General features: G+C 48.4%; 1 protein-coding gene across 5 annotated transcripts in view; it reads right to left on the reverse strand.

Annotated features, from left to right (window-relative positions):
- The window catches only part of BCAS3 (breast carcinoma amplified sequence 3), a 453,152-nt gene that overhangs the window by 22,638 nt on the left and 403,843 nt on the right, over positions 1 to 26,671 (reverse strand). The gene's annotated exons all lie outside the window — the stretch shown is intronic.

Below are 26,671 nucleotides of genomic sequence, written 5' to 3' on the forward strand. Positions count from 1 at the left end.
CCTGGTCCTTTGAGTCCCATTACAGGGGAAAGGGTCAGTTTCAAGGGGGAGAAGACACTCACCACAGGCTGTTTTGCAAAGCACAAAAAATATACGGACATGCGCCCAACTAGGGCACTGTTTGGAGGGGTACAAGCACTGGAGTTCAATGATAGCATCTTCAGCAAGGATCTTTACTTAATCTGAAGCTGCTCCCCGACTCTAAAAGGAACATGGTGTTCTGCTGAACGCCAAGATTAGATTTTGCATGCAAGATCACTTCAAAGTCCAAATTTAAATTTTTCTACTATATTATACAGCAAGTCTTCTGTGAAAGCTTATTTCATCTACTCTCTCTTGGAAGGAGATTATAGTCATGCTCTGTTGCTTTAAGCACATACCATTTCCCCAGTGATTAGGTAACTGAATCCACCGCATTTATTGGGCTTGGTTCCTGCCAGCACCAGGAAGATGGGGGAAAAATGCAAATGCCAATGTTTCCCAAAGTTAAAAGTAAGCACGGCACACACTCTTTATCAGGCCTTGCTTCTCCTCTTTGATCAGCCGTCAGAAACTATCTCTCCTCGGCAGCCAGGACTGGGCAGCGTCAGTACACACTCTCTGCCCCTGACAGGTGGTAATAGAGAGGGTGCGAGGCCCAGCCGCGGCAGGCGGCCTGCCTCTGATAATGGCCGAAGCACTGAGGTGATAACCGTTAGTAAACACTCCGGCAGTGGGTGACTCCATACATCAGCAAAGAGGGCCAGATAATCCTGAGCTCTCCCGACCAGACAAAGGCCCTTGGCCAGCCTGCCGGGATTTAGATGTGTGGCAAGGGTCACTACTGGCTCCTGAATGTCATCAGCCAAGTTTGGCTTTGATTTATCTCTCGCCTAATTGTAGGGTGGTTTCTGGCGCTGGGGCATCTACAGATGCATCTCCCACGAAGAGGCCCACCTTGGGGGTGGTAGCTGCGGGTCAGCCTGTCAGGCAAGGCTCAGGAGTAGGAAGCTGCCTGAAACCACCTCTCTCTCCACCCAGTGAGGCGCCAGGTGCTGGGGAGTGGGGGTGCTGCGCGCTGGGGTGTCAGTCCCGGAGTCACGCACTGGCAGCGCCAAGCCCGGAGAAAACAGCTGACCAACATTAGCAACAACTCAAAGGTGCCCAGTCCCCAAGGACGCACAGGGACTGATGACGTAAGTCGAGGTTTTGATTCTGCAATCCACTCACTAAGTGATGTGAGACGGGCCTCTCTATCATCTTTTTCCATCTCCGAGGTGGCGTTAATAGCTTTTGCCCCATCTCGAAGGATGAAGAGATGAAGCAAGGGTCCTGCTGGGAGTAAGGGCTCCCCTCTGGTGCTGCCCCGCTCGTAGCTGACCAGATCAAGAGCTAGAGTTTCCGTGGCTTTCTGCAGGGTCTGCCTGCGACATCTGTGCAAAGCGATGTCCAGAAGGCCCCTCTCCCTGTGTCCTCCGGCTGAGGCGGCAGCTCTCTTACGAACAGAGATAAGCCAGAGCCTGGGGGAGGGAAGGGAGGACCTTTCCTTTTCTCATTTCACAAGAGCAGGGTGCCCGTAGAAAGGGACTCCACACGCTGCACTTTGAGGTCAGGGCAGATAAGGCCATAGCAGGTCAAGGGAATGTCAGAATTTTAGTTTCCAGGAAGAAAACTAAAAAAAAAAAAAAAAAAAAACTCAGGGAAGAGGCAGGTCCAGGAGAGATGGTAAAGGTCACAGGAGTTTGTCATACTTTTAGGGACTAAGGAATGGGGCACAGGAGGCAAGTCTGAGCTAGTGTGGAGGTGGAGAATGAAAACAGACGCGGGCTTCAGCGTCGACCCCAGCGCCTATCAGCTGCATGGCTCTGGGCAAGTCCCTGCCTTTCGAGCCTCTGGGTCCTCCTCTGTAAAGAAAGACAGGGCCTAGCCCCACAGGTCTATGGTGAGGGCTGCAGTGGCGAGAGGGCAGACCACCGGCAGCCATTGCCACGCACCTGTGGGCATGTGCACAGGTAGCCTGACAATCACATGCGTGACTCTGTGCTACTTGAGACATGCCAAAGGCTGCTGATCACAATGATCCCGAGAGGTAGGATGGGTACCCCCGCAGTTTACAGAGGAGGGGCTGCAAGCTCAGAGAGGGTAGGTGGCTTGCCCACAGCCTCTGAGTGACAGATTTGGAACATGGGCTCTGAATTCCTAGCTTGGAGCTCATTCTGTCAGCTCTCACGCTGCTTCCCTTCACTGCATCCACACTGGAGGACTGTCACCTGGAGAAATCACCTCTAATTTTCCTAACTCGTGCTGGGACGCCTGTCACCTTTACGCAACATGTTTTATGAGACTTTCTCACTCCCACCTGGCCCACCATCCCGGGACCATTGTAGAAGTCTGTGCAGTCAGCCTGCTGGATGGCACAGGAAGAAAAACAAGCTAATAGAAGAGCTAACCTAATCTCTCTTTTTAAAAAAGATTTATTTATTTATGCATACAGAACTGGGGAACAGGCCAGAGGTGCAGGGGGTGAGAGGAGTCACCAGAGATAGAGTAGGGAGCAGAACAGGCAGATGGACTGAAATACATTGCTGAGGGGAGCAGCGGGCGGGTCAGGAGAAGTCTGCAGTACCATGTGGGTCAGCTCCCTGGCGGGGATCGAACTTGTGCTGCTGTGGCTGTGGTAAATTCATGATGTTGTGCTTTAACCTGCTGCACCACCAGGGAGGACCCCCTAATCTCTTTTTTAGCAAGGGCACTGCTAGGGATTTAAGGGTAAGAGGCTGGGGATACAAAAAGTGTTCAGCAAAGGAACATCCAATGGTTTCTGCTGTGCTGAGAAGTCACTGGGAGAAAAATCAGTAGTTTCTTATCCTGTAAGGAGTCCCGGCAGAGACTGCAAGGCCCCTTCTCAGCCCGCCCTCGCAGCCGGGCCAGTGCAGATGAGGACAGCGGAGGAGCTCACAGCTCCCCATCCTGCAGCGAGAAGGGCTGCAGGTGTGTGTGTCAGCAGGGGCTGGGGTGAAGAGGCCAGCCCTTGGAGGATGAGGTCACCTCTGGGCTCTCAGGCAACTGCACATCTTGTCAGCGATGTCAGCAAAGCTATCCTTCATCCGGCCAGCCCCGAGACGCTCCATCAGATGGCCTGGTCCTTTGAGTCCCATTACAGGGGAAAGGGTCAGTTTCAAGGGGGAGAAGACACTCACCACAGGCTGTTTTGCAAAGCACAAAAAATATACACTGAGCAACAAAGAGCTTTTGCTGAAGCAATGCGCTGCTGTTTACAGAGCCCTCTCACGTTTATTATTTCAGTTAACTCACATTTATCAAATATTGATTAGTGTCCACTATGATATGAGTCAAGCCAGTACAGGGACACAAAGTGAGCCAAAAAAATAAAAGAAAAAAGCCAAGGGTTCTTTAGAAAACGATGGGAAGCAGCAATAATCACCAGTTAACAGATTTATATTTTACTGGGGCCGAGGGACGAGAGGTAACTTCAGGTCATTGCTTCTAAGTGTAATGGTCTTCCCATGATGTCCCCTGGACATTTCTTCTTTGAGGTTGCCTCCTACCAGGTTGCCCTCCGAGTATCATTTCCCAAGATTCAGTTCAAGTATCACCCACTCAGGGAAGGAAGCCTAGTGACTACTCAAGTTAGAATGAGCAAACTTGCCAAGAGCTGATTTAGAAAGCGAAGCTTCTTTACGGGAGAAGCCAATGGCACCATCCACCTGCCGGTGAAATGTCTGTTTGCATATATAAAATAACGTCAGCAATTTCAGGGTGTTCATGGGTGCTGCTGAAGCCCACCCTCAAATTCCAACTTCTGGTCAGTTCCATCTGAGAAAATGGAGTTACTTCAGTGTCAACACCCTTCGGGTGGGGTGCCAGAGGCTAAACAGCCAGGGCCAAGACCGGGAGGAATGAGATTGAGGGGATGTAGGAAAGGGAGCTCAAGGTAATAGAATAGAGCAAGTGCGCTTATTTTAAATTTGAGACTCGGGGAATTGGGAGGACCGAACCAGTCTGCCTCAGATGACAGAGAGCAGCCCCACACAGGTGCGCTTTCTGAATCCTGTTCCCAGCATGGCATCTGGGGTTAGTTTCTCCCCAGAGGAGATCTGGGTCATGTTCTTGGGTTTCGCAAACCATTAACGCCATGCTGTGACAGCTGGTGAGCTAGCAGCTCCTGGGGAGGACTGGGGTACACGTGTCTGCCTTTTGTACCCCATTGTTGAGGGGCAAGGATGCGCAGCGGGTGGAGGTGGCGTGGCGGAGCCAGGATGTTCCTCTGAGCTGACAGGGTCTAATCACAATCTCACCATTTAGGAGACGGTGGTGCAGCCTTCCGCATTGCATCAATTAGCTTCAACCCAGGTTTGGACTCTGTTGTGAGCCTGTTGATCAGATTTCCAGCCACCAGGGATGCCAGTACCAAAAGTCAAGCCTTAACTACCGCTGTTTATAAGCACCAAGAGTTCTCATTGCTCATTAGACAATGTTCTTCTGGTGAGAGCTGACGATAACAACAAATGATAACCGTGATGCCCAAGATGACTGAGAGGTGATCCCCTGCATGAGGAAGGCAGCCCCACACAGCCTCCTTGCTAGCTCACAAACAAGCGTGGGAGCTTGCCCGCCCATGCTCCGCAGGCTGGGAGCACCAGCTGAGGCCTTAGCTTTATTTGGTCACTGGGCTGGTTCCAGGCACACTTTGCTATGTCAACATGCACGGTGTTGTGACTAGCAGAGACGGGTTCTCTGCATGAAGAAGAGCCAATAGAAGGATCCTGTCGGTATCTCTCAATCCATTAGGATAGTTTCCAAAAAAGCATAATGCCACATCTACCGTCTTGGTGCAGAGTAAAAGGGCCTAACTGAGTATGTTTGGGTTGGGTCTAAGGGACAGAAGAGATGGGAGGAGGATCACAGTCAGGCAAAAAGGGTGAGGAGGGAAAAAAAATAAGCCATCGTGCCAAGAGGCCCCTAGGACAGACATGAGTTAGGGGTGACAGCTGAAATATTTTAAGATTTGGATTACCTAATGCTGTCCAAACTGGTGACAATCAGCTTACCATGTCTGTCCCATATTCATTTGGTGGAGGGGGTTTGCATTTGGGGTTTAGGTCATTTTGAGAAAGATCTGCTACTAAGGATAGAGGTAAAATGAGCAGGAGAGAAGGGAAAGGTACCAGCAAAGCAGAGCAAAGTCTTAGCTAATGTTGGCAAGCCAGGAGATGCTGATGTGCCAGATGCAGTGAGGCAAGCATGTGTGTTTTCACAGGTCCTCGGGGCCACCAGTGGAAAGGGCTTATTCATCGCTCACCAGAGGGCCCTAACAATAATTGGGACACTGGGAATTTCGTCACAATTTGCCATAGGCCACTCCTCCTGCAGCAACACATGATCAAAATTCATATTTCTGGTTAGAATAGAGGCTGCAAATCAAGACACATAGGTTATACTAGAATTCTCCCACTCATTTTCCTGGTTACCGTGGGTCTTCATTTCCCCACTTAAGACATTGAGAAGAAGTAGGAGACTCCCATGTCAGGGCTGGTTACATCGGCACTAACAATCTCAGTGTAATCAACAATAATACACTAACAGTAATAGTGAAATGATGATTGAGGTATCATAGAAAAGGGAGCAAACATCATTTTGGAGCCAGATCACATAACCAAGCTGTCACCTGAAAAAAGATTTTGTTGTATAAGCACCTAGGTTTGGACACCATTTCTTATTATTTTCTCCAGTATGAACTTGGGCAAGTCACGAAGCCTATTTGGACCTAGATTTCTTACCTACGTTAGTGGGTTGACGGGGGTCGCCCCAAAGGGCATGTCCACCTCAGAAGGAGACATGATTTGGAAACAGGATCTCTGAGATGTAATTAAGAATCTTGATATGAGAACATCCTAAATTTAGGGTGTCTTAAATCCAACAACTGGTAGCCTTATATGAGGGAAGGAAAAGGTGACCCTAGACACAGGGAAGAAGGTCACGTGAAGGCAGAGGCAGAGACCCATGCTGTGACGACCTGCAGAACACTAGGAGCAGCCAGAACCTCGAAGGGACAGGTGACACTTTCCCCTGAAGCCTCTGGAAGGAGTGTGGCACTGCTCACTCTCTGACTCAATTTCTGCCTCCAGAAATATGAGAATATATTTCTGTTTTTTGAAAATTAAAAAATTTCTGGTTCAAAATATAATAAAATAAACACCACCAAGTTTGTGGTAATTTGTTGGGGCAGCTCTGGGAAAACAATTCATCTAAACATCTGCCTTCTGGGGTGGAAGGAGCATCTGCTCAGAACAACTGAGAAGGCGGTGGGCACTGTGAAAGGCCCAGGGATCAAGGACAGGGGACGCGACATCTCTGGGCCAGATGACAGCTAGAGGAGCCAAGCTAGGTGGGGACCAGCCACAGAGGCCCCTAATCTGAGCAAGTCCCTCGTTCAAGTTGAGTGGCTTTGAATGACTACATAGCAAGGACCACTGATGGGGGGACACGACATCGGAGTGGTATGTGTCCCCCAATTCTATGCGGATGCTAGCAGGGGCCACTGGAGGGACTGATGTGGCCTCTTAGCTCTAGAGTTAAGTCCCTTACATCCCACAATCGCCTCAAATCTGAGAATGGGATAGGATATTTAAGCTCTCTACATTATTTAGTAAAAAAAAAATAGAATCAGGCCCTCCCTGGTGGCACATCGGGTTAAAGCACAGCACTATGAAGCCAGCAGCAGCCACTTCAGCACAAGTTTGACCCCCCAGCCAAGGACCTGACCCACATGATGCAGCAGACCTCTCGTCTTGCCCGCTGCTCCCCTCAGCAGTGTACTTCATCAATCTCCCTGTTCTGCAACCCACTCTGTCTCTGGTGAAGCCTCTCACCACCCCTGTGCCTCTGGCCTTTACCTCAGTTCTATATTCATAAATAAATAAATCTTTAGAAAAAACAGATCGAAAAAGAAATAGAATCATATTCAAAAGAGTATGACATGGGGTACACTGTTGCTGGCAGGAATATTATTGATGCAAACTATCTAAAGGGCAATCTGGCAATATATATCAAGAATCCTTTAAAAACATGCACAATGGCTAAAATAGGAAGCGACTTTCAGAAATCTAGCCCACTAAATAACCACTGTTGCCTACTGAACACGCACAAAGATAGACTTACAGTCGGGAATGTGTGAAGTATATCAGACTTAATCATTCTTGCAGTAGAATATTAGGTAGTCATGAAAACCAATGCTTATAACTGAGAAAATGCTATAAGAGTTAGTGTTGCACCGAAATTGTGTCGTTAGTACAAGCAAAGTAAAGAAGCCTCTAGAAAAGCATTTCAAATGGTTCAGAACAAAATGTTAATCATGGCCTCTTCTGTCACAGGATACCTTGCTCCGCGTTTCCTACATTTTTTGTAATCCGCATAAAACAAACATACACTAAGAAAAAGTTGGGGAATATAAGTACACCCTGTGCCAGTGCAGGCGTGGGATGCCGGGCCCGGGGAGCGTCCGGGTGAGCCCCGCTCTGCCGACCTGCCTACCCAGCTGGCCACGAGGCTTGTGGCTCAGAAGGTGACTCCCCTCCCAGGGTGACGGCTGCCTGCACGCAATGCAGACTTATCTCTGTAGACATCTGACATATTTCTCTTAAATTCATATCAGGAATGTGTACCAACTTGTGTGTCAAAATGGAGGAAACAATTCTACCTCTTTATAAATTTCATACATCAGAGAAGGGGCTAAGAGAGCAACTGAGGGAGGAAACAATTGTTAAATCAAGTCCCTTCACCTATCATCTTGGGATGAATAGGGCACAGTTTCTTAGGAGACAACCGGGGTCAAGTTATGTCTGAGCCCTACACACATCATTCTGAGGTCACCCTACCATTTACTGGGGAGCCCAAAAGATCCATCTTTATTGCAAGGCCAGGTAAGGAGACTCTTGACAGGGTCTATGCTCTGAGGAGACCTGGAGGTGCCTCAGAGAAGAAGAGCACTTTCCAAGTCAGGTAGGATTCTAGGGATCTTTTCTCATCTGCTTTAGACTGGGCACTAAAACATCTCCACTCTCTGTGTGAGGAAATGAACAAGTTTGCAGATTGAGGTCAGTAAACATGTTGCCTTCAGGATGCTCTGACCTGCTTCTGGGCTGGAGAGAAAACTGACACGTAGCTCTGTGACAGGGTTCCTGTGTCAAGGCTCAGGACAACAGCAAGACAAACTGCCTCAGAAACCGACCAACGTCTCGAGTGGAACAACTTCAGGGAACCGTATCTCTCCAGACAAGTAGGTACACAAACTGGGGTTTCTAGGACAGCTCCAACTCCAAAGAATTAGTCTGTGATCAGGTATCAGGAAAGATACGGTGACCAGCACTAGCTGAGTCTTGTTTGTGACCACAGAAGCACTTCACATAATTTAGATCTTGCCAGCAACTCTATAGGTTGGCACTAATATTTCCATTTTACAGATCAAGGCAGCTGAGGGAGGGGTGGGGGCAGGAGAGCAACTCAGTGAAAATCTTCCGTTGTCTCAAAAGACAGTTCAGTGTTCCACAGTGTTCCATTTGAGGCTTTTTAAGGAGAATTTTTAAAAAGATTTATTTATTTATGCATACAGAACTAGGGTACAGGCCAGAGGTGCAGGGGTGGTGAGAAAATTCACCAGAGACAGCGTGGGGAGCAGCAGGCGGGTCAGGAGAGGTCTGCTGCACCATGTGGGTCACCTCCGGGGTGGGGATGGAACTCATACTGCAGTGGCTGTGGCTCATTTGCAGTGCTGCGCTTTAACCCGCTGCACCACCAGGGAAGGCCTTTAAGGAGAATTTTAAGCCTGAAACCTGGGACTAGCAAGTTCTCTTGGTCCTCTAAGCCCTTGGGAAAGGAAGGGGGAGCTACCCTGTTCTGAAGGAGGGTCCCGGAGTTACGGGTCTGATCCCTGACTTATTTCTGTTGGAAGTCACCCAACAATGTGGGCTTTGAATGGTGCTCCCAGCTTGGGCGAAAGGCATTCCCTTTTGCAGTGTGTGGTCAGCCTTCCACTTCTCTCGGCACCAAGACCCATCAGATCTCACTCCAAGGGGCAAAACTGAACCAGATTTTCAGCCTCAGGCACCTGGGGATGAAGATCTGAGTCTGGCCTGCCATTCTGACAGGGGCTATATTATGTAACAAGATCCTTACAATGCAGACAGTTAGCAAAGACGTGGCCTAAGGGCCTGAGGTGAGATGAGAAGCAGTACAGCTTGGACTACAGAGGACAGGCACGGGAGCTGGGGTGGGTGGGGACAGTTTCCATAAGGGGAGAGTTTGCAGGGACAACATTCCACAGTGAGGGGGTCGGGTCTTCTGAGGATAAACATGAAGGCAGAATGTTCTTCAGTAGAGGCAGGGAGTCCATCTATTGGAGCAGGAGGCCTCTCTGAAGTCGAATACCTCACATAGTGTAGCATCGTTGTTTTTCATGCCACAGACAGGACGCACACTACCCATTTTATACGAGACACTGAGGTTTGGGACAAATGACTTTCCTCAGTCACCTCAGTTTCTTGTCTCACAGGGTAACTGGGGAACCAGGTCTTCAGTGACCGAACAAACAGAAATAATGTCGTGGCCGCCTGTGACAGATGCAGAAGTGGGATCCTGGGGGCCTGCTGATGGCGTTGTTGAGAACTTGGCGAGTGTCTGGTTCCCTGTCAGAGGGTGCCTTCCCTGCTCCTGACCTTACTTCCTGGACATTGAGCCCCCACAGAGGCAAGAGTGGGGCTCAGCTGGATGTCCTTGCATTTTTCACACAAGGTGTGTTCAGGGCTTGTTCCACACCTGAAATAGCACGGTGCCTGGGAATTGTCATTTTCTGCTTTGACATGTCCAAGCATTTGTTGTGCCTTGGCAGGTCACATTGACTCAGCGCCCCAAGCATGAAGCCAGGGAGGAGGTAGGGAAAGGTTGAAAAGGCTGCAAGAGCACACAGGGGGAGCAGTGAGGCATAGAAATCTCAGCACTGACAATAATCCCTTGCATTGAATACTGCTTTCCCCTTTACAAGGTGCTTTCACAGGCATTTTCTCCTTAATCCTCATAACACCCCGGGGGTGGGGGAGAAGCAAGGCAACTGTTACTATTCCCCATTTCACAGCTGAGGAAATAAGGGTGTTCAGTGAGGGGCAGAGTTTAGACTGGAGAACTCGCCTGAGCTCTACACCTTTGCTGCTCCAAGTGTGGGCCACGGAGCAGCAGCGGAAGCACCTGGAAACCTGCTGGGAGTGGACCCTCTCAGGCCTGGCCCCTTACTTCAGCAGCCAGAATCTGCATTCAATCAGATAACCGAGGAATCTAGCTGTGCATGGATGAGGTCTCGCCCACTGCCCAGGCCTGGGACATCTGCTGACTGAGCAGCTGACAGTCAGTTGCTGCCTCGTTCCTGGCCTTTCCGTTCCCCACCCGCCACTTCAGTCCTCCAGTCGTGCTCAGCTGCCAGTCCCTTGGCCTCTCCCCTCAGTTCCAGCCTTGTGTTAAGTGTTAACACAAGTCCTAGGGCCTGAGGTTAACACTCTATTAAAGCAAACACAGAAGCTCATACCTCCCGCTAACAGTGGAGGAGCCAGTGGGGGTGCGGGGCTCTGGGGGCGTCTGCACAGCTGCAGGGGCAGCCCCGGGCTGGGGTTGTCTTTCCCCTCCGGCCTTCCTGCTTGTAAGAGAGAGCTGGGGAATCCTTGCTTGCCCGTGGAGGCGGCTGCCTAGGCCTTGTAAAATGCCCACTTCATTAGTAAGTGTGAAAATGCCCCCATAGCTGTGTTAATCTGGTTATGATTTCCCCCTCCACTCACTGGTCTCACTGTGTGCCAAGTTGGGCGCCTGTGGGCCAAGAGATTCCTAGGCCAAGGCTGGAGCCTTGGGCCAGGATTTCCCCTTTTTTCCCCCCAATTTCTACTCCATGGAGGCCAATCAGGAAGTTATTCATTTCCCCAGCTGAGAAGCAAGTTCCAAAAGGCAGTGGAGTCTCCTCTGCTCAGTCCCCGTGTAAGAAATGCCAGCTTCTCCCTGGAACAGGCAGCTTTGCTAGCCGGCGCTCCACTGGAGGAAGAAACAGGGTTGGGGTCAGCCCAGAGGAGTATGTTCGCCTGGGGACAGAAGCGATGAGAAGCTCACGAGGGAGCGGGGAGGGAAAGGCAGGCCAAGGCGCCCAAAGCCCCCCAGGACAGACATGGGCCTGTCATCTAACTTGAGTTAGGGGTGACAGCTGGATGCAAATTAACTTCTCATTATGCTCCATTTGAGTTTCAGAATGACTTCAGGGTGGAAAGCTACTAGAATAGCTTTCTCATATACCCCCACTACAAAACACAAGTAAATAAATAAAAGCCAAGACAGTTTGTTATGGAAATATGACCTAGTAGCTCAATGAACTTGCAAATTCACCTACAAAGTCACCAAAAATGCTCCAGGGGAAATCACTAACCCTTGCTGGGCCTCCCTCTTAAAGCAAAGTGGACTGGCTATGAAGTCTCAAATCTAACATCAGAGGTGACTCTCCAGCTCCCAAGATCCAAAATGGGTGCTGATGCCCCCACTGGGTGAACCTCCTCTAGCACCCCCCTCCCGTGGTGTCCAAGGTGTAGCGGCTGCCACTTGTACCCTTCGACTCTGGCTGCATCTCTTGTTTTCATGTTAACACTGTCTTATAACTTATTTTACGAACCATCATGAGATGAGGACGGGGAACAGACCTTTTGGACAGATGAGGTGGTTGGTTATAAGGCCACAAAGCTCTCCGGAGGTAGAAAGAGAACTTGGCTAGGAGTAGAGACAAGACCAATCACTAGTCCAGCTGTCAGCTTGTGCAAGTTAGTTACTCAATCTCCCGCACTCCAGTTTTCTCCACTGTCAGGGGAATAATAACGCTGATCATGACTCCAAGTTATGCTAAGATTCAGAAGACGATGTATGCAACCAAAACTTTAAGATAATAATGTGTTTTGCACCTAAAGTACTGTCTTGAGGCTTAGAAGCCAGATGGCTCGGGTTGGTTCTTCACCACTTTCCTCCAGATCCTTTGAGATGTAAGGATAGTGTCCAGCAGTTCAGTCTCTGGAGGAGTGGAAATGTCCACCTCACTTAGCATACTAAGCATGTGTAAGCCAGCAAGGCGAACTCACCAATAATGTTTTTACTGAAACTTTAATATTGCACAAGACACTCAACTACTGCCCTCCAGGATCAAAAGGAGCTCTTCTGAAGGCATTCTGATGTCCCAGAGATAAATTTAAGAACCCAGAGCCTGCAGCACAGATCTTGCCACATAATAGGTGCCTGATAAGTGTTTATTGAATGAGCAGATGAAAGAACCACCTTCCCTTTATTCTGATCTGGATATGTGGGTTTGAAAGCAAGCTCATGAAGATGTTTCTCAGCTACTCTCTTACCTCCAGGCAGCACCATCCTTAAATTCTAGAATAATTCCTGTAAGAGAAGTCCCTATGCTCCTTGGAGCCATACTCCTGATTTTTCCACACAGCAAGTCCCTTCTCCTTGGAATATTCAAGTACATTTACTAGAGCTATCCTGGAAAGATAGTGTCTCAATGTCAATTGTTTAGGGAAGATGATTTGTATTGACTATTCATTAACAATAATGTCTGATTTTCAGACAAGGTGCATATGCCCTCTGGACCACGTCTATGCTTAATAAATATCTGTAATAAAAACAAAGGCCTTATTTACAAAATTGCTCCTGAAAACAGATGTAGGAAGCAACTTTGTGAATTTCACTCTTGATCTTAAACATAAAAACAAGTAGAGCCGGTTCCTCCCCAAAGCCAGACCTTCCAATCATCTAAGAATGTCTTCTTTTGTGTCTCTTCCACACTTTTTTAATAGCCTTTTAACATAGGGTGTTTTTTTTTTCTTTTTCATGCTGAATTACATTCAGATCCATTATTCTACAAAATGGAATGGGCGGCCAGACAGTACACCATAGGGCAGCGAGGCAACTCCAGTAAAAATGCTTTCAGGGGAGTAGAGCTGAACCAATTATCCCTTCTAAGTGCAGAATTTCCACTGGTTTCCCGAATGCTCAGACAATTGCTTAGAAACTCTCCTTCCATGAGTGGGTTAGCATTTCCATCTGCTCACATCTGAGGAACCCAGTGGTAAGAGTGGCTCATTACTATGGGGTTCTCCAGAACCTTAGGTGGGGGATCTGTCTGTGTGCGGGGTGGGAAGGAGGGGGCTGTTCAGCAACCTCTGGCCCGGAGCATCATTCCCAGGCTCCCCCTGGGAAGCATAATCACTTGAGGTGCTTATTGAACAAATGGAGTGTCACGCCCTTCCCTCATATATTCCAATGCCGTGTTGGGGCAAGGGTCTAATTTTACTGACTCGTGGGAACCATTGCTCTGGAGTAGCACGTCCTTAAAGCCAGCCAAAGAATGTGAAGATTGAAAAAGCTGTGACTGTCTGCCCACAAGCACGGGGCTCAGCACAGCCAGGTGGCCACCGTGGCTACCCCAGTGAGTGGGGCAGGCTGGACGCCAGGGCCGCTGCTGGCGGCTCCCATCCTGCCTTAGTCTCCTGTGACTTTCCTTCTCCCTCCTGGCCACCCCCATGTCTTGCTCAAGACTTTGCTTTGTTCATATTTTGGGGCTTCTTGGGCTCCCACCTTTAGCCCTCCTCTTCCTCTCTATACTCAGCTGGGTGAGCTCACTGCTCCTGTGTGACTGACTTCCAAAATGGCGCTGCTAACCCAGTTCTCTTCTGGCCTCTGAATCCATTTGTGTCAGGCCAGTATCTTCATTCCACAATCATCTCCAACTCAAGACAAGGCATCACTTTTCTTCTTCAAAACTTGCTCCTTCTTACCTAGTCCCTCCCCAAGTATATGGCTCCACTGTCTTCTTCAGTGCCACCCCTCATGGGTCTCCCTTTCTTCACTCCACACCAGCTGATTAGAAAGTCCTGTGCACGCCACCTCCTAGACACTCTTGAATCTGCCCCTCCTCTTCCTAGACAGTGTTGGGGGCCTCTCCAGTACTCTCTGGGATTATTCCAACCATCTTTATACTGGTCTTCCAGCCTCTTAACTCACTTCACTTGATTCTTAGTGCCACGAGATTGACCTTTTCTACAGTGCAATTTTGAGTACTGTGCTCATCCTGCCTCAGGATAAAGCCTGATCCTCTTAGCACAACTATTTCTCATCTGGCCCCAGCCAGCTTCCAGACTGCACGCCTGAGCCTTGCCCTTGCTGCTCCCCTTCCTGGAATGTTCTTCTCTGGCTAAGTCCTATTCATCCTCAAAGACTCAGATCAGCTGGGAAGTCTACCGCTCTCCTTCTGGGTCTGACTTAGGTCATTCAAGAGGATCCAGAACATTCTGTCAACACAGCACCACCATGCAGTCAATTCAATAACAGATGCTAAGGAGGCGTCTGCTACTGCCCAGCCACTATGCTGCGTGCCGGGAATTTGGGGGATGGAGACAGACTATAGGCCAGAGCATTGGCGTGCTTTTTGGTTTACCTTCCTTAATAGACTCTAAGGTCTTCGAGGGCAGCATTGGCTTCTTTGTCTTTTATTTTGTTTTAACTTTCTGGACCCTGTCTGCCTAGCACAGAGTCATGTTTTTGGGCAGTGGGCAGGAAGGAAGAGCGTAAGAGCGGTGATTGCAGTATTCAAACATCTGAAAGTGACTTTAGTGAAAGGACACAGGATATTTTTGTGGCCACAGGGGCAAAATAGGACACAGAGAAAAGAGCTGCCACACATCAGACCAACAAGACAAGAGTGACATGACAAGCTCCCTCCCACAACAGACTCAATACTCAACCTAAGCTCTAGCTCCTCCGTGAAGCCTTCCTGGGGCTCTCTGGGCAGGGGGTCCCTCTGTTGCATGGGCAGAGCACCCACACTCCCTCCAACATGGCACGAAGCCCTCTGCTCTCCTATCTTCTCCGAACTTAGCCCCATGAATGCTTTGTATTCCCAGGGCCTAACAGAGGAGGCACAGGAAATGGCTAAAGGCTCAGGTTTTAGCACAAGGGACTAAGGTGATGACACATGGGTGAACTGGTGGTGGAAATTCTATGGGGACAACACCTGATGTAAAATAGATACAAATAAAGAAATTAAATAGAAAAAAAAATTAAAAAGCTCAGGTTTTAAGACCCTTCTTCTGTCACTTCATAGTGGCACAAAGTGGGCCAAATTAGATACCTCTTGTTCAGTGTCCACATCCTTAAAATGATAATATGATATTAAGGCTTAAACGAATATGCTCAGTATAGAGGCTGAAACACAACAAATACTTAAATGTTCAACTACCCTTGGACCCTCACGACGATGTTGTGTCTTCATTTCTGAAGGAAGCCAAGGTACTAGGAGACTCTGCGTTGGGCCACAGAGCTGAAGCCCAGGGCCAGCATTTTAGACAGCTCATCAAGTAAATTCCTTTCAGGCGATTTTAAAAAATTTTCTCCCTGATTTTTCAATCATACTAAAGTGACCTGACAATAAAAGGAAGTACTTTCTTCTCAAGGGAATACAAATGGTTCTCTGTGAATTACATCACCTCTTCAAAGAGAATTATCTTTCCAAAGTGGAGAGAGGCTTGGAGTCTAGAAGTGCTCCTCACCCTTGTCACTGGACTCTGTAGGCCTTCTTTGTCGATCCCTTGGCTTCCAAGAGGACTGGGGCCCTATTCCACTGTCACCTCCTTGACAGCTCCTAACATGTGCAGGGAGCTGTGGTGTTCAGGTGCAGGCCCAGACCAGCACCCAATCACCCCACTTTGCCTCCAGCAACCCACTCACCTGTTCTTGCAATTGCATTTCTAGTATTCTAAAAATTCCCAAATTTTAATCATAACTCTTCCTATTTCTCTACTCTTTCCTACCACCCCAATATCCTGGCACCATCCTAGTGACATATCCTTGCTGTCCATCCTGGTATTCAGGGCTCATCAATAACACCTTCATCTAGTCCCTGTCGCTGCTCCTCATGGCATTCTGCCAGTGGTGCTTCACCAGACACATCCAGGATCTAATTCCTTTGCTCCTGGCTCCTGGGCCGCTGAGCTGTGCTGGAGAAAAGCACATACTTGAGTCAACCAGCACCATGGTACATTTAGCAGGCAGCCCCCCCCCTGCCCCTCCACTGGCTCTGGTCAGTTCCCTCCTGTATTCCCCCTCTTCTCAAGCTCCCACACCTGTCACAACTCACTCTCCCCTTCTCAGCAGGTGACCTGCCAACTAACTACCTTTGGGATTGCCTTTGTAGCTCTTGTTTTTAAAGATTCAGAAGTTCAGGCATCATAAAAGCGACACAGTGCAGGAGGGACTAGCACAAAACACGGCCCCTGAAGAATCCCCAAGTCCGCCAGTCAGGCAGAACGGAAGCGGAGTCTCCCCTGAAAAGAGAAAGCGGAGCGGGTTGCTGGCTGGGGGCAGAGAACAGCTCTTCCAGCCTCTGATTTCCCAATGAACACGTTCCTGAAAGTTCTTGATGTAGCCCTTGTCACTTCCATTCTCCATCAGCTAGCTGGTGCTGTGGGGGCGGGTGGCATCCTAAGGTGGAAGAAAAAGAGGAGCTCTTGCTCCAGGTGGCAGGTTTATGAATCTAGATTATTCCAGAAGGGGCAGCCGATCATTCCTGTGAAATCTGCCTCTGTGTGTATAGGTCTGTATATCTATTTCAGAGTCATGTCAGTAATCAAAAAAAGACCTGTTTGAAGTGGCAAACAAGGGGCTGGAGGGATCCCTCAGCTCCTTGCCTTAGAGGCCAAGCTCCTTGACTCGGCCCCTGCTCATGTCTCTAGGCTCATCTCCCATCCCCTCTCTGCCCTCATGCTAAATATAATAAAGTTTTTTTGTTCTGTGGTGCACTGTGCCCCCTATCAGCTCTGGGCCTTTACATCTTTGTCTTGCTCACCCCTTGATGACAGACTTTCTGGAAAGCCGTCCCTGACACTCCCCTCGATGAGCTTACCCTGCTATGTGCACCCACAGCTGACCACCCTGAGCCTACCTTCTCACGGTACCTGCCATGGGCACCACTGATCACCTGATTTGTTCTCTTTGGTAGCTTCAAAACTTAAGACGAACTTTCTCTAACGTCCCTTCACTGGTCAAAGAGAACGAGAGGTTTTAAATGTGGGTGCACACTAGTGTCGGTACACAGAGGGGAAGCAAGTGCCAGGGTAGAAGGAGCTGGCTGAGGGAATAAGTGTAGACCAGAGGCTCAGTTGGCAGCTGTGGGTTCCCCAACTCTCAGCACAGGGTCTTGCATGAAGAGGCCATGTCTCAACAAAGCAGAAACAACCCTTCAAGGTCAAGGGGATTTAATGTCAAAGGATGCTGTAGACAGAATAACTCAGGGTTCTCTAAGAGTCAGACTCACTGCAGTTCTCTCTGGTGCTGGTCTGGCCTATATAATCACAAGTCCCTGATGGATGGTATTGAGAAGGGAGTGGTCAGGAGAGACACTTGGTATACTCAGGTCGGGAGGAAATGTCAGTGGAGGGTGATGATCTTGCCATCCGGCTGTTTGGCACAAACCTCTGCTGACACCTCCTGAATTATGACTTCTCGGTGGGGGCTGCATAGCAGAACTCATTAAGGACTTAGCTTTTCGAACATATGGTGGCACAAGTCCCCTCTCAGATCATAATAAACTCCTGGAGCACAAGATCACGGCCTGGGCTTTTTTAAAAAGGTGATTCTGGTCCTCCCTGGTGACGCAACAGGTTAGGATGCAGCGCTGCAAGCTGGCTGCAGCCACTTCAGTGCGAGCTCGATCTCCGCCCCCCTGGTGACCCACAGGGTACAGCTGACCTCTCCTGACCCACCCGCTGCTCCCCTCAGCAGTGTACATTACTGATCAGCCTATTCTGCTCCCCACTCAGTGTCTGGTGAATCCTCTCACCACCCCTGCACCTCTGGCCTGTTCCTTAGTTCTGTATGTCTAAATAAATCTTAAAACAAACAAAAAAAGTGGTTCTGAGGCCTTTTCTGCTGCTATAAGCCAAGTGCAAACCTCTGCTTTGCCCACTGCCCCCTCCCCCAGGTCAGTGTGTCTGCCTGAGGCGGTTAGTCTCTGAGGGCAGGGAACACCTACCTAATTCTAACCAGAGGCCACGCCTGCACCATCTACAGCATGGCCCTATGGGAAGGGCACCAACAGCCATGGTCCCTGTGCATACAAAGGGCCACAGCCGGCCGAGGGAGGCTCTGGCACCAGCCCTCGCCCAGAAGCTGTCCCGGCGTGGTCATCCAGCCAGCGGGGAAGCAGGATGAGGCTGTTACAAAGAGGTCACTTTCCGGAGTGTGCAGGAATATTCTCGTTTTCCCTTCCCTTACGCCCTTCACTGAATTTCCTTCAGCAGTGGAGGTTCATTGCTATGTGCACAGGCCTCTAGACGAGTGCCCCACAGCTCGGGCCCGCTAAGTGGGTGGACACAGCGAACTCCCTTCAGGCTCACTTCTGCCTGTGTGAGTGATGGGCCTAAGAAGGAAGGATGGGGAACTTGGCATTTGGGAGAATCCTAGACTGCCAACCGCTCTGACTGAGAATCAAGAAGGAAACAACCAGAAGAACAAGCCATAAAACACCACCCCAAGTTCATGGTCTCCAGCAGGACCAACTGCCTACCCCATCTCACGATCTTCCTCTGTTGGCAGGGGGCCGGGGCTCTCGAAGAGTATCTGTTTACTCTGCATACAAAGTTCCAAAAAGGTCCCCGAATTAAGTCCTGTTCTTTAAAGACATACTAGCTGGTGTACATGTTCCCTACTAACTAGAACTCGTTCCAGCAATAACGTACTCATCTATATAAACATAAGCAATTGTACCCTGTCTTCTTATTCCTTTATTCATAAAAGCTTATGCTAAAAGAGTAAAAATCAAAATTACTCTCATAGCACTTTCCTCAGGCTCCCCCTGCTAAAACTTCTTTTAAACACCAAAATCTTTCTTTATTTGTACTTAAAAACTGCTCATCAGCTGTTCACCACTTCTGTCATTTGCTAGAACGCCATGGCCTAAGCACATTCTCAGACATCTAAATTCCTTAAAAGTAAAATACCCCATTATTGCTCTTTCAGAATTATTATCCGCGTCATGTAAGGGGACGCCCGGGTAGCTCACTACTAGCTGTTTAGTTGAAAAACGTGTTGTCTCTCAGAGAACGGTTGTCAGCATGCAAGGGAATGAGCAGATCTGACGATCGTCGCTTCTCCAAAACAGTCTCTTTGCAACCTAGGCTCAGGTGTGTCCTTAAGGTTCTATGGAAGGACACTCGGCCTCCTGAAGGAAGATAGTAGGAAGCTGTGAAAAAGGTCGGGAGTTGGAATCAGAGGATGTGGCTCTGTCGTGGACAAGCTGACTCCCGTTGTACAAGTCCTGCTTGCTGAAAAGTTCCAGTGTCCTCGTGTAAAATGTACTACCTTCCCTTCCCTCCAGGACGGTTTGCTGAAAAAATAAACAACAATTTTCCAATATAAAACCTGTCATACGTCCCATAGCTGATCCTTCTGAAAAACCGGCCTCTCAGTTCCTGAACCTCCTCACTTCCAGGTCAAGTTTGCTATTCAATGCCACCATTGTTTCTTTGATGTAATTCAAAATACCTGCAAACGCCATCACGATCTCAGGTTCAAGTGTACCACTCTGGCCACCACCTCTGATCTTTCAGTTTTCTCCCTTTAGCATCCCAAGCCCAACAATCCTCAGTGATATAGACTCTATCATCCTCCGACCCCACCTGCTTTTCATTACCCCTCACCCAGCCCACTTTGTGTTCTCTCCTCCCACCATATTGTTGTAATCAACTCCTTGTGCACAACCTCAACATCGGGACCTCTCTTGCCTTTTGCTGTGCTTGCCTGGTGAAACCACAACCTTGTTAAAAATCTAAACTCTCCGCCTGTTCATTGTCCCCATGCAATTTACTCACTGCCAGAAAAAAAAAAAAAAAAAAAAAAAAAACTCTCCATGCCAACTGGTCTTACTTTAAATTTATGATCCTGCTAACATCAAGTGTGTCTTTAATGCTGCCTTCTAATCATATTTCTTCAGTTTGCTTGCTCTTTCATTCTTGTAGATGATGACCTCACATTTGTTCCTGTCCTCAGACTTCTAACACCTTCTCCACCATGCTCGTATTTGGCTGAAGGTTTGATACTCGTTCGCCAAGCACACTGAAGAAATCCAAAGGCAATTTCAAGTCCTACTGCTGTGTCTACCCACTGACCTCTCTCCCTTGCTTCCACCAAAGCCAATCCCCCCATCAACACACTAATCCCATACCCCCTTTCCAATGTCAGACAAGTCTTTCTTCCATTAAAAAAAAAAAAAAAGATGACCGTACTGACCCCAAAACTCCTTGTTAGAGGTTTCTAGATCTGCCAACGACATTTTCCTCCTCCCTTTCTCTGAACCCACTCCAATCCGAGTGTGGTCCCCAGCTCATCACTGAAAATGCTCTTCCCGTCAATGGCCTCCACACCACTGATTCCTGTGGCCACTTCTCAGTTATCACATGAGCTCAGGTCAAGCATTCATCTGATAGAGCTCTTCACTTGCCTTCTGGGATGCCATGGTCACTGGGCTTTCTTTTCAGTGTTTTAGCGGCTACTTCTTGGTTGCTGGCCCTTACTTGTCTTCTTGTCCTCGAAATGCTGAGACCCTCAAGTTTACATGCCACGCTATAGTGTGCTCAAGAAAGGATTAGCATGCCAAGGTAATCTGAGTTTGTGCTCCCTCCAGTTCCTCCTTCCCGAATGGCCTAGGCCTCAAGTGTGCCAGTGTTTGGCCTCTGATTCACCGAACCAAAACCGGTTCTCCATTGGCTTTTGAGGTGTGGCCTAGGAAGTGGGCACTGGAGCAAGGTGGTAACACAGCCTGATGGCAAGGGGCCACTGCCATGGTCTGAATCAGTATTTCAGTATTTGAGAACTGTGGAACATGACTGATAACCGTCTGCTTCTACAAGCTCCCAGAAAAACCTTCCCAGGCTAACTCACGTGGCCTCTTGGATGGCCTAATAACAGGGTCCAAAAGAACATGGGAAAATGGGAGAATCAGATGGGTTTTTGCAACCTTTTTTTTTTTTTAAACCAATATGTTGCAGTTTGGCTCACTCCAAAATAGATTATGAGGGGGATGTGACTGCCACTAAGGAGAGAAGCAGGAGTTCATTTTATTTATATTCCCTTTTTTTGTGTGTGAGGGCACCAGACAGGCTTCCCATTTGAGGACTGATAAGGATTTGCTCTGGGACACTGAAAAAAAAAAAAGTTTCTCAGTGTCACAAGGGAAAATATTCTTCCTGGGAAATGGAAAAGGCATTAGTGAGGGTGAGGGCAGAAGGATCCACTCCCACCAGGCCTGGCCTGCCAGGTCCGTGCTGATGGGCAGCCCCTGTCCCTGGGACCAGCCTCCTTCGTTTGGGCTGTGCTTAGCCCGACTCAGGGCTCCAAAGTCCCTACCTCCGTTCAGTAGACAATGCCAGAAAAACATCTGCTACCCTAACCCTCAGTTCTCAAAAGAAATGATTAAAAAGTTAAAGAAACATTTCCATATGGAAGAACCCTGCTCCAACAGGTCACCACAAAGATACTTCAAACACAATAAAACAGGAAAAACTAAAAAAAAAAAAAAAAGAAGAAGAAGCAACAAAGTTCACAGAACCCACACAATGTTTTATATAGGGGAAAAAAGTCACCCTGGCTAACTTTACATAGTTCAGAACACCATTTGGCAGTTAAATATGTCCTTAATCTGCTCAATTTGCTTATTACAGTAAAGGTTTAGAAGAATTTGAGAGTGGCGGCCAAAAATACGGCAATAATCTCTATTCCTAAAGTAAACTCACAAAGTGAATTAACTTCTTCAATTGAAATATTTTAGAGTTGGAAGTTCCCACCATCTCTACCCACCAACACAGGGATTAGCCGCAAAGAAGACAGTTGCTAAAAATCAGAACCATTTGGGTGATGGCACATGGGTGATTTGGTGATTGGAAACCCCAGGGGATTGCAACTGAGATGGAAAAATGCACAAAAATATGTAAAAACAATCTATTATACAATTAAAAAAAATCAGAACCATTTGAGTGGATTTATGGTTGTTCACAACACATACAACAGGGTACCTCAAATAAGCCAAGTCTGGTACTAGCCCATGGGACACAAAACTAAGGTGGACATTCAGGCTACCTGTGACGTGCCTATGGCACAGAAGAGAAACCGTAATTTCTAAATCGGAACTGAGACCTCCGACTGGAGGAGGGATGGGACATAAGCAGGGACAGAGAGAACACAGCTGCAGAGTCTCACGTTGCTGGACGCTCCCGTCTTGGCCAGGCTCGGCTGTGTGACACTGGGCAAGATCCTTCCTGAGCCTTAGTTTCCTCAACTCTCAGAAAGGCCTGGAACAAACTTCCTTACAGAAATATAAGGTTCGAGGCCTGTGAAATTCTGGGAGGCTTCAGCCAAGAATCTTAAGCTATTTAAGGCCAGAGGAGCGGGAATGAACAAAAACTGATCTCTAAAGAACGAGGGCAAAAGGAGAAAGGAAAAAGTAACACCACCATCGAAAACTAAACAAAAGCAAACCCACTGGTAGTTGGTTTAGGCGAACGAGACATAGTCGTTTGAGTAATAGAAACAGAGGCAGCGCACTCAGAGTTTGGTGAGGCCTGGCAGGAGAAGATGGGGGCACTCAGTCACCCAAGGGGAAGCTAGGGCTGAAGGCACTGGGCAAGTGAGGCCTCCCATCCAGGAAGCGGCAAGTTGACTTCTTCAGCTACTTCCCTTGGGCCTTAAATTGCTTCCTGAGGCGAGGACCCCAGCTAATGGTTTATTTACAACAGGAAGAAGCAATTACCTTGGAGAACATGGAGTCATATACTCCACCATTAGCCAGAAGCACTGGCTCTCTCCACCAATAACCTCCAAAGATATATGGACCAGCCACTGTGCCCATTACAGATACCACCTTCACTCACCTCCCCGCTCTGCTCTGATGAGGGAATTTTTAGACAAGTGGAAAAAGGAGAGTCTGAGCAGAAATACCAGGCTTTGAGTTGGGAAGTTTTCAAATTATTTTTGGGTCCACTGCTGCCTTTTTGGGGGAAAGTGGTGGTCGGCTGGGACACCCCTGTCCTCACTGGGTAAAACCATATGGCATACTCATGGCCCAAATCTATCTTTTCCCAAAGAATGCTGTCAACAAAGAAAGAAACAAAACAGTGAACTAGTACAAAGTACTCAGGGCTGGAACAATGGGGAAGCCAGACTTGGAATGACCTGTGGCACTTCCAAAATGGAGAGCCATGGGTAAGGTTTCTAGAAAGACCCATGGAGTCTGGGGGGAAAGCTGGAAGCCCTCTCTGGGAGGGGCTGGCAAAGACAATGGAAAGGAGCCTAGGGGGATGCAGGCTGTCTGTTCCGATATTTAATATCCAAGAACTAAAGGGAGAAGAGGTGCAAAAAGCTTAATAGTATTTGTAGTTCAAATTAAAGTGTTCAAAGCCCCGTTATAGAGCAGGGTAATGTATGCAGTGACATCTGGGACTGTAATCAGCAAAGCGCTTTCAAGAGCTGCCAAAGCAAACAGCCAAATAACAAATCCACTTTGCAGATCATCAATCTGGTCCTAGACTTGCCAAGGTAAATAGTACAAGGCTGAAGTTTGCTTTGCAAACCAGGGAGCTAGGAGTTGAGCAAGGCCTTGATCCAGAGCAGCACCGCTGGGGCAGGGCCTCGGGAAAGCCCACAGGGCCTCCATCTGAGCAGAATTCAGAGGAGGCGGGGAGGGAGCCAACCCTCTGGGCAGGGTCGAGGACAATCAATCTGAAGACAGCTGCCAGCAAGGTGGTGCCCTCTCGCGTGCCTACTCTTCAGCCCAGGCTGGCACTCTGCTTTCCTGGTCAGGCTGGAGTTTGCCTGAGTAGGAAACGGAGCCAATGCCTGCATTTTCACTCCTGCTTCCGGTCTCTAACAAGGGCTGTGAACTCCCAGCACCAGGAAGGCAGCATCCAGGGAAGACGCAGATCTGGGCCAGCATCACTGAGTGTAGCAGAGCAGGCTCGTGAGGATACAGACATTCAGTGGGGAGCAGACCAGGCAGACTGATTGAAACACACTGCTGAGGGGAGCAGCGGGAGGGTCAGGGGCGGTCTGCTGCGCCATGTGGGTCACCTCTCTGGCCGGGGGTTGAACTTGTGCTGAGTTGGCTGCTGACAGCTTCATAGTGCTGTTCTTCACCAAAGCAACTTAAAATGTAATTGCTGTTTCCTTGTTCAAAAATGGAAAATGTCTTTTGAGGCCATGTTTGGAGGGAAAAGGCATGTCTGTCTCACAGAGTGCACCCTCTCTTCCCCTCCCTCCTCTCCCCATGCTCATTCTTTGAAGCACTTGACCATATTTATAGATTGTGCTGCCTTTTGTCTTACTCACTGAGAGGGGCTGGGGTCTGTGCATGCCTCCTACTTTTTAGACTCCTATTTCTCAACATTTATATGTCCTGGGCCGAAAGACACCCTGTGCTCATTGCTCAGCACCTCATAATCAGGAAAAAGGGGCCGGACCTTTGGCCAGACCCAGAAGGTCCCAGCTAACTTTGCAATTCAAAACAGCAGCCATTTCTCTCTTCTCTCTTCCACTCAAAAGGTCTGATGCAATGTGCCCTAGTCCCTGAAGAGCAAGGGAAGGGAAATTTGTAACTGCATATTTATTTATGTGATTATTTGTTTAATGTGTTTCCCCTACTCAACTGGGCTAATAGCTTCCTGATTGCCTGGGTTTCTCCACTGTGGGATCCCCAGGGTCCACTGTAGTGTGTAATCCATGAGGCCCCCAATAAATATCTGGTAGTTGAAAGGGCAAAAGAATGAGAACCAGCATGTACTGAACAAACTGGTACTCATGGAGGCGTGTTGTTCAATTCTTAAGGAGGGATTTATGAGGTATTACTACTGGTCCCATTTCCCAGATGAGGACACTGTGTTCCAAATTGGCCAAATATCCTTTCATTAAAGTCCTTCATGTATCAACATGAATTAATTTAAAAAGTAACTGTTGGTTGGGACATGGTTTCTCGGTTTGTCCCTGTAGCTCCCCATCTTTGCATTTCTCTTAGCATGCAGCCCAAAGAAGCAACTAAAGAAAGGTGCACTCAGAGACAGGCCCAAAATAGCAGAGTCTACCCTGCTGGATCCTTGCTCTGTGAAACATGGTGGACAAAAACATTTGTTCTGGGTGAGAGCGAGTGAAGAGGCGGTTCTGAGAAGTCAGATGCCTTGAGTGAGGGCACTGTCAACCTGCCCAGAAAGCCAGGCTCGCTAGGCCGAGGACCTTCTCTGCTCTGACTTTATGGAGCACAAGAGGCCTTAGGATGATCATGTCAGCCAACCTGACTCAGTGGGGCTTGCCAAGGGAGGTTTGCCTATGTCGACTGGTGAAAAAAGAAGTGGGTCAAAATAACACAAGGCTGTTAGAAGGGCTTGTGATGTGCCCACGGCCTGGGGGGCCCGGAGGCAACCACCATGCGGGAGCTGCTTGGGCTTTTTCTCTTGTGACTGAGGCCTGCCTGGGACAGATGCAGGTTCATTCACCTGGAGGCCATGTCTGCTCGGAGGCCCAGATTGTACTAGAGGACCAAGTCTCGGGTTCGGGGCCAATGTCTACAAACAAGCCAGCATTTACTAGGCAGTCATAAATACTGGGTGCTGCTGTAGTGAGCTGTTCCTGTGACAATTATTTTTCAAAAATTACAATTCAACACTCTCTGGCACCGCTGCTCTTTTATAACCACTTCTATGTGCCTGGCATTTGCTCAGTGCTCGAATGCATTGTGTTACCCTTAATAAAACTCTGTCAACAGCGGCTTTATCATTTTGTTTTCTAGATAAGGGAATTGAGGCGTAGAGAAACTCTGTGGTCATCCAGCTCACTCACGTCTTCTGCATGCCTTTCCATGACTTGTAAGGAATGATCGCCACATTCTCCTTCTCTCAACAGCTCTCAATGGAGACAGCATTGACATGAGCTCGAAAACACTTTGTTGATGTTCCTCTTGCATCGTGATTATCTGTTTACACATCTGTATCTTGCCAGACCATGAACATCTGGAGGGCAGAAAGTGTGGATGATGGCTTTTCTGAATCTCTAGGACTTGGGGCCCTTGAATCTGAATCTGGGGAGCTCATAAATATATGTTAAATTAATATAAACAAAAGAATGGATTAATGCATGCATGCTGACCTCTTCTCTTAACCAGAAAGGTTTAAGAACTTGTATAACTAGTTTAGTGGCCATAAAAATGGCCTCTGAGACTTGGGAGTGGAATAAGAGCCGGCATAGTCTGTGCCTTATGTATGTGGGATTGGCTAGGGTGGGGTGGGATTTCACTTCACACAGGCTTCTCCTCTAACTCATAAGCCATCAATATCTAGAGAGAGAGGCTCAAGGGAGACAGGATGAGCCCCTGAAAAAGTATGATAAAAAATATGGAAAAGGGCTTGAGGAGTCACGTAGTCTGAGCAGGGTAAGCTTGGGGAGGGCAGTGTTCTACAATGAGCCCTGAATTTGGAGTCAGAAGACACAGGAAAAGGTCCTCTTGCCTTTCACTCGAAGCATGACTTTTCTGGGCCTTTGTATCTCTCCTGCAAGACGGGGAGAATCA

The sequence above is a fragment of the Condylura cristata genome, unplaced genomic scaffold, assembly GCF_000260355.1.
Source record: "Condylura cristata isolate star-nosed mole 26May11 unplaced genomic scaffold, ConCri1.0 scaffold00017, whole genome shotgun sequence".
NCBI lineage: Eukaryota > Metazoa > Chordata > Mammalia > Eulipotyphla > Talpidae > Condylura > Condylura cristata.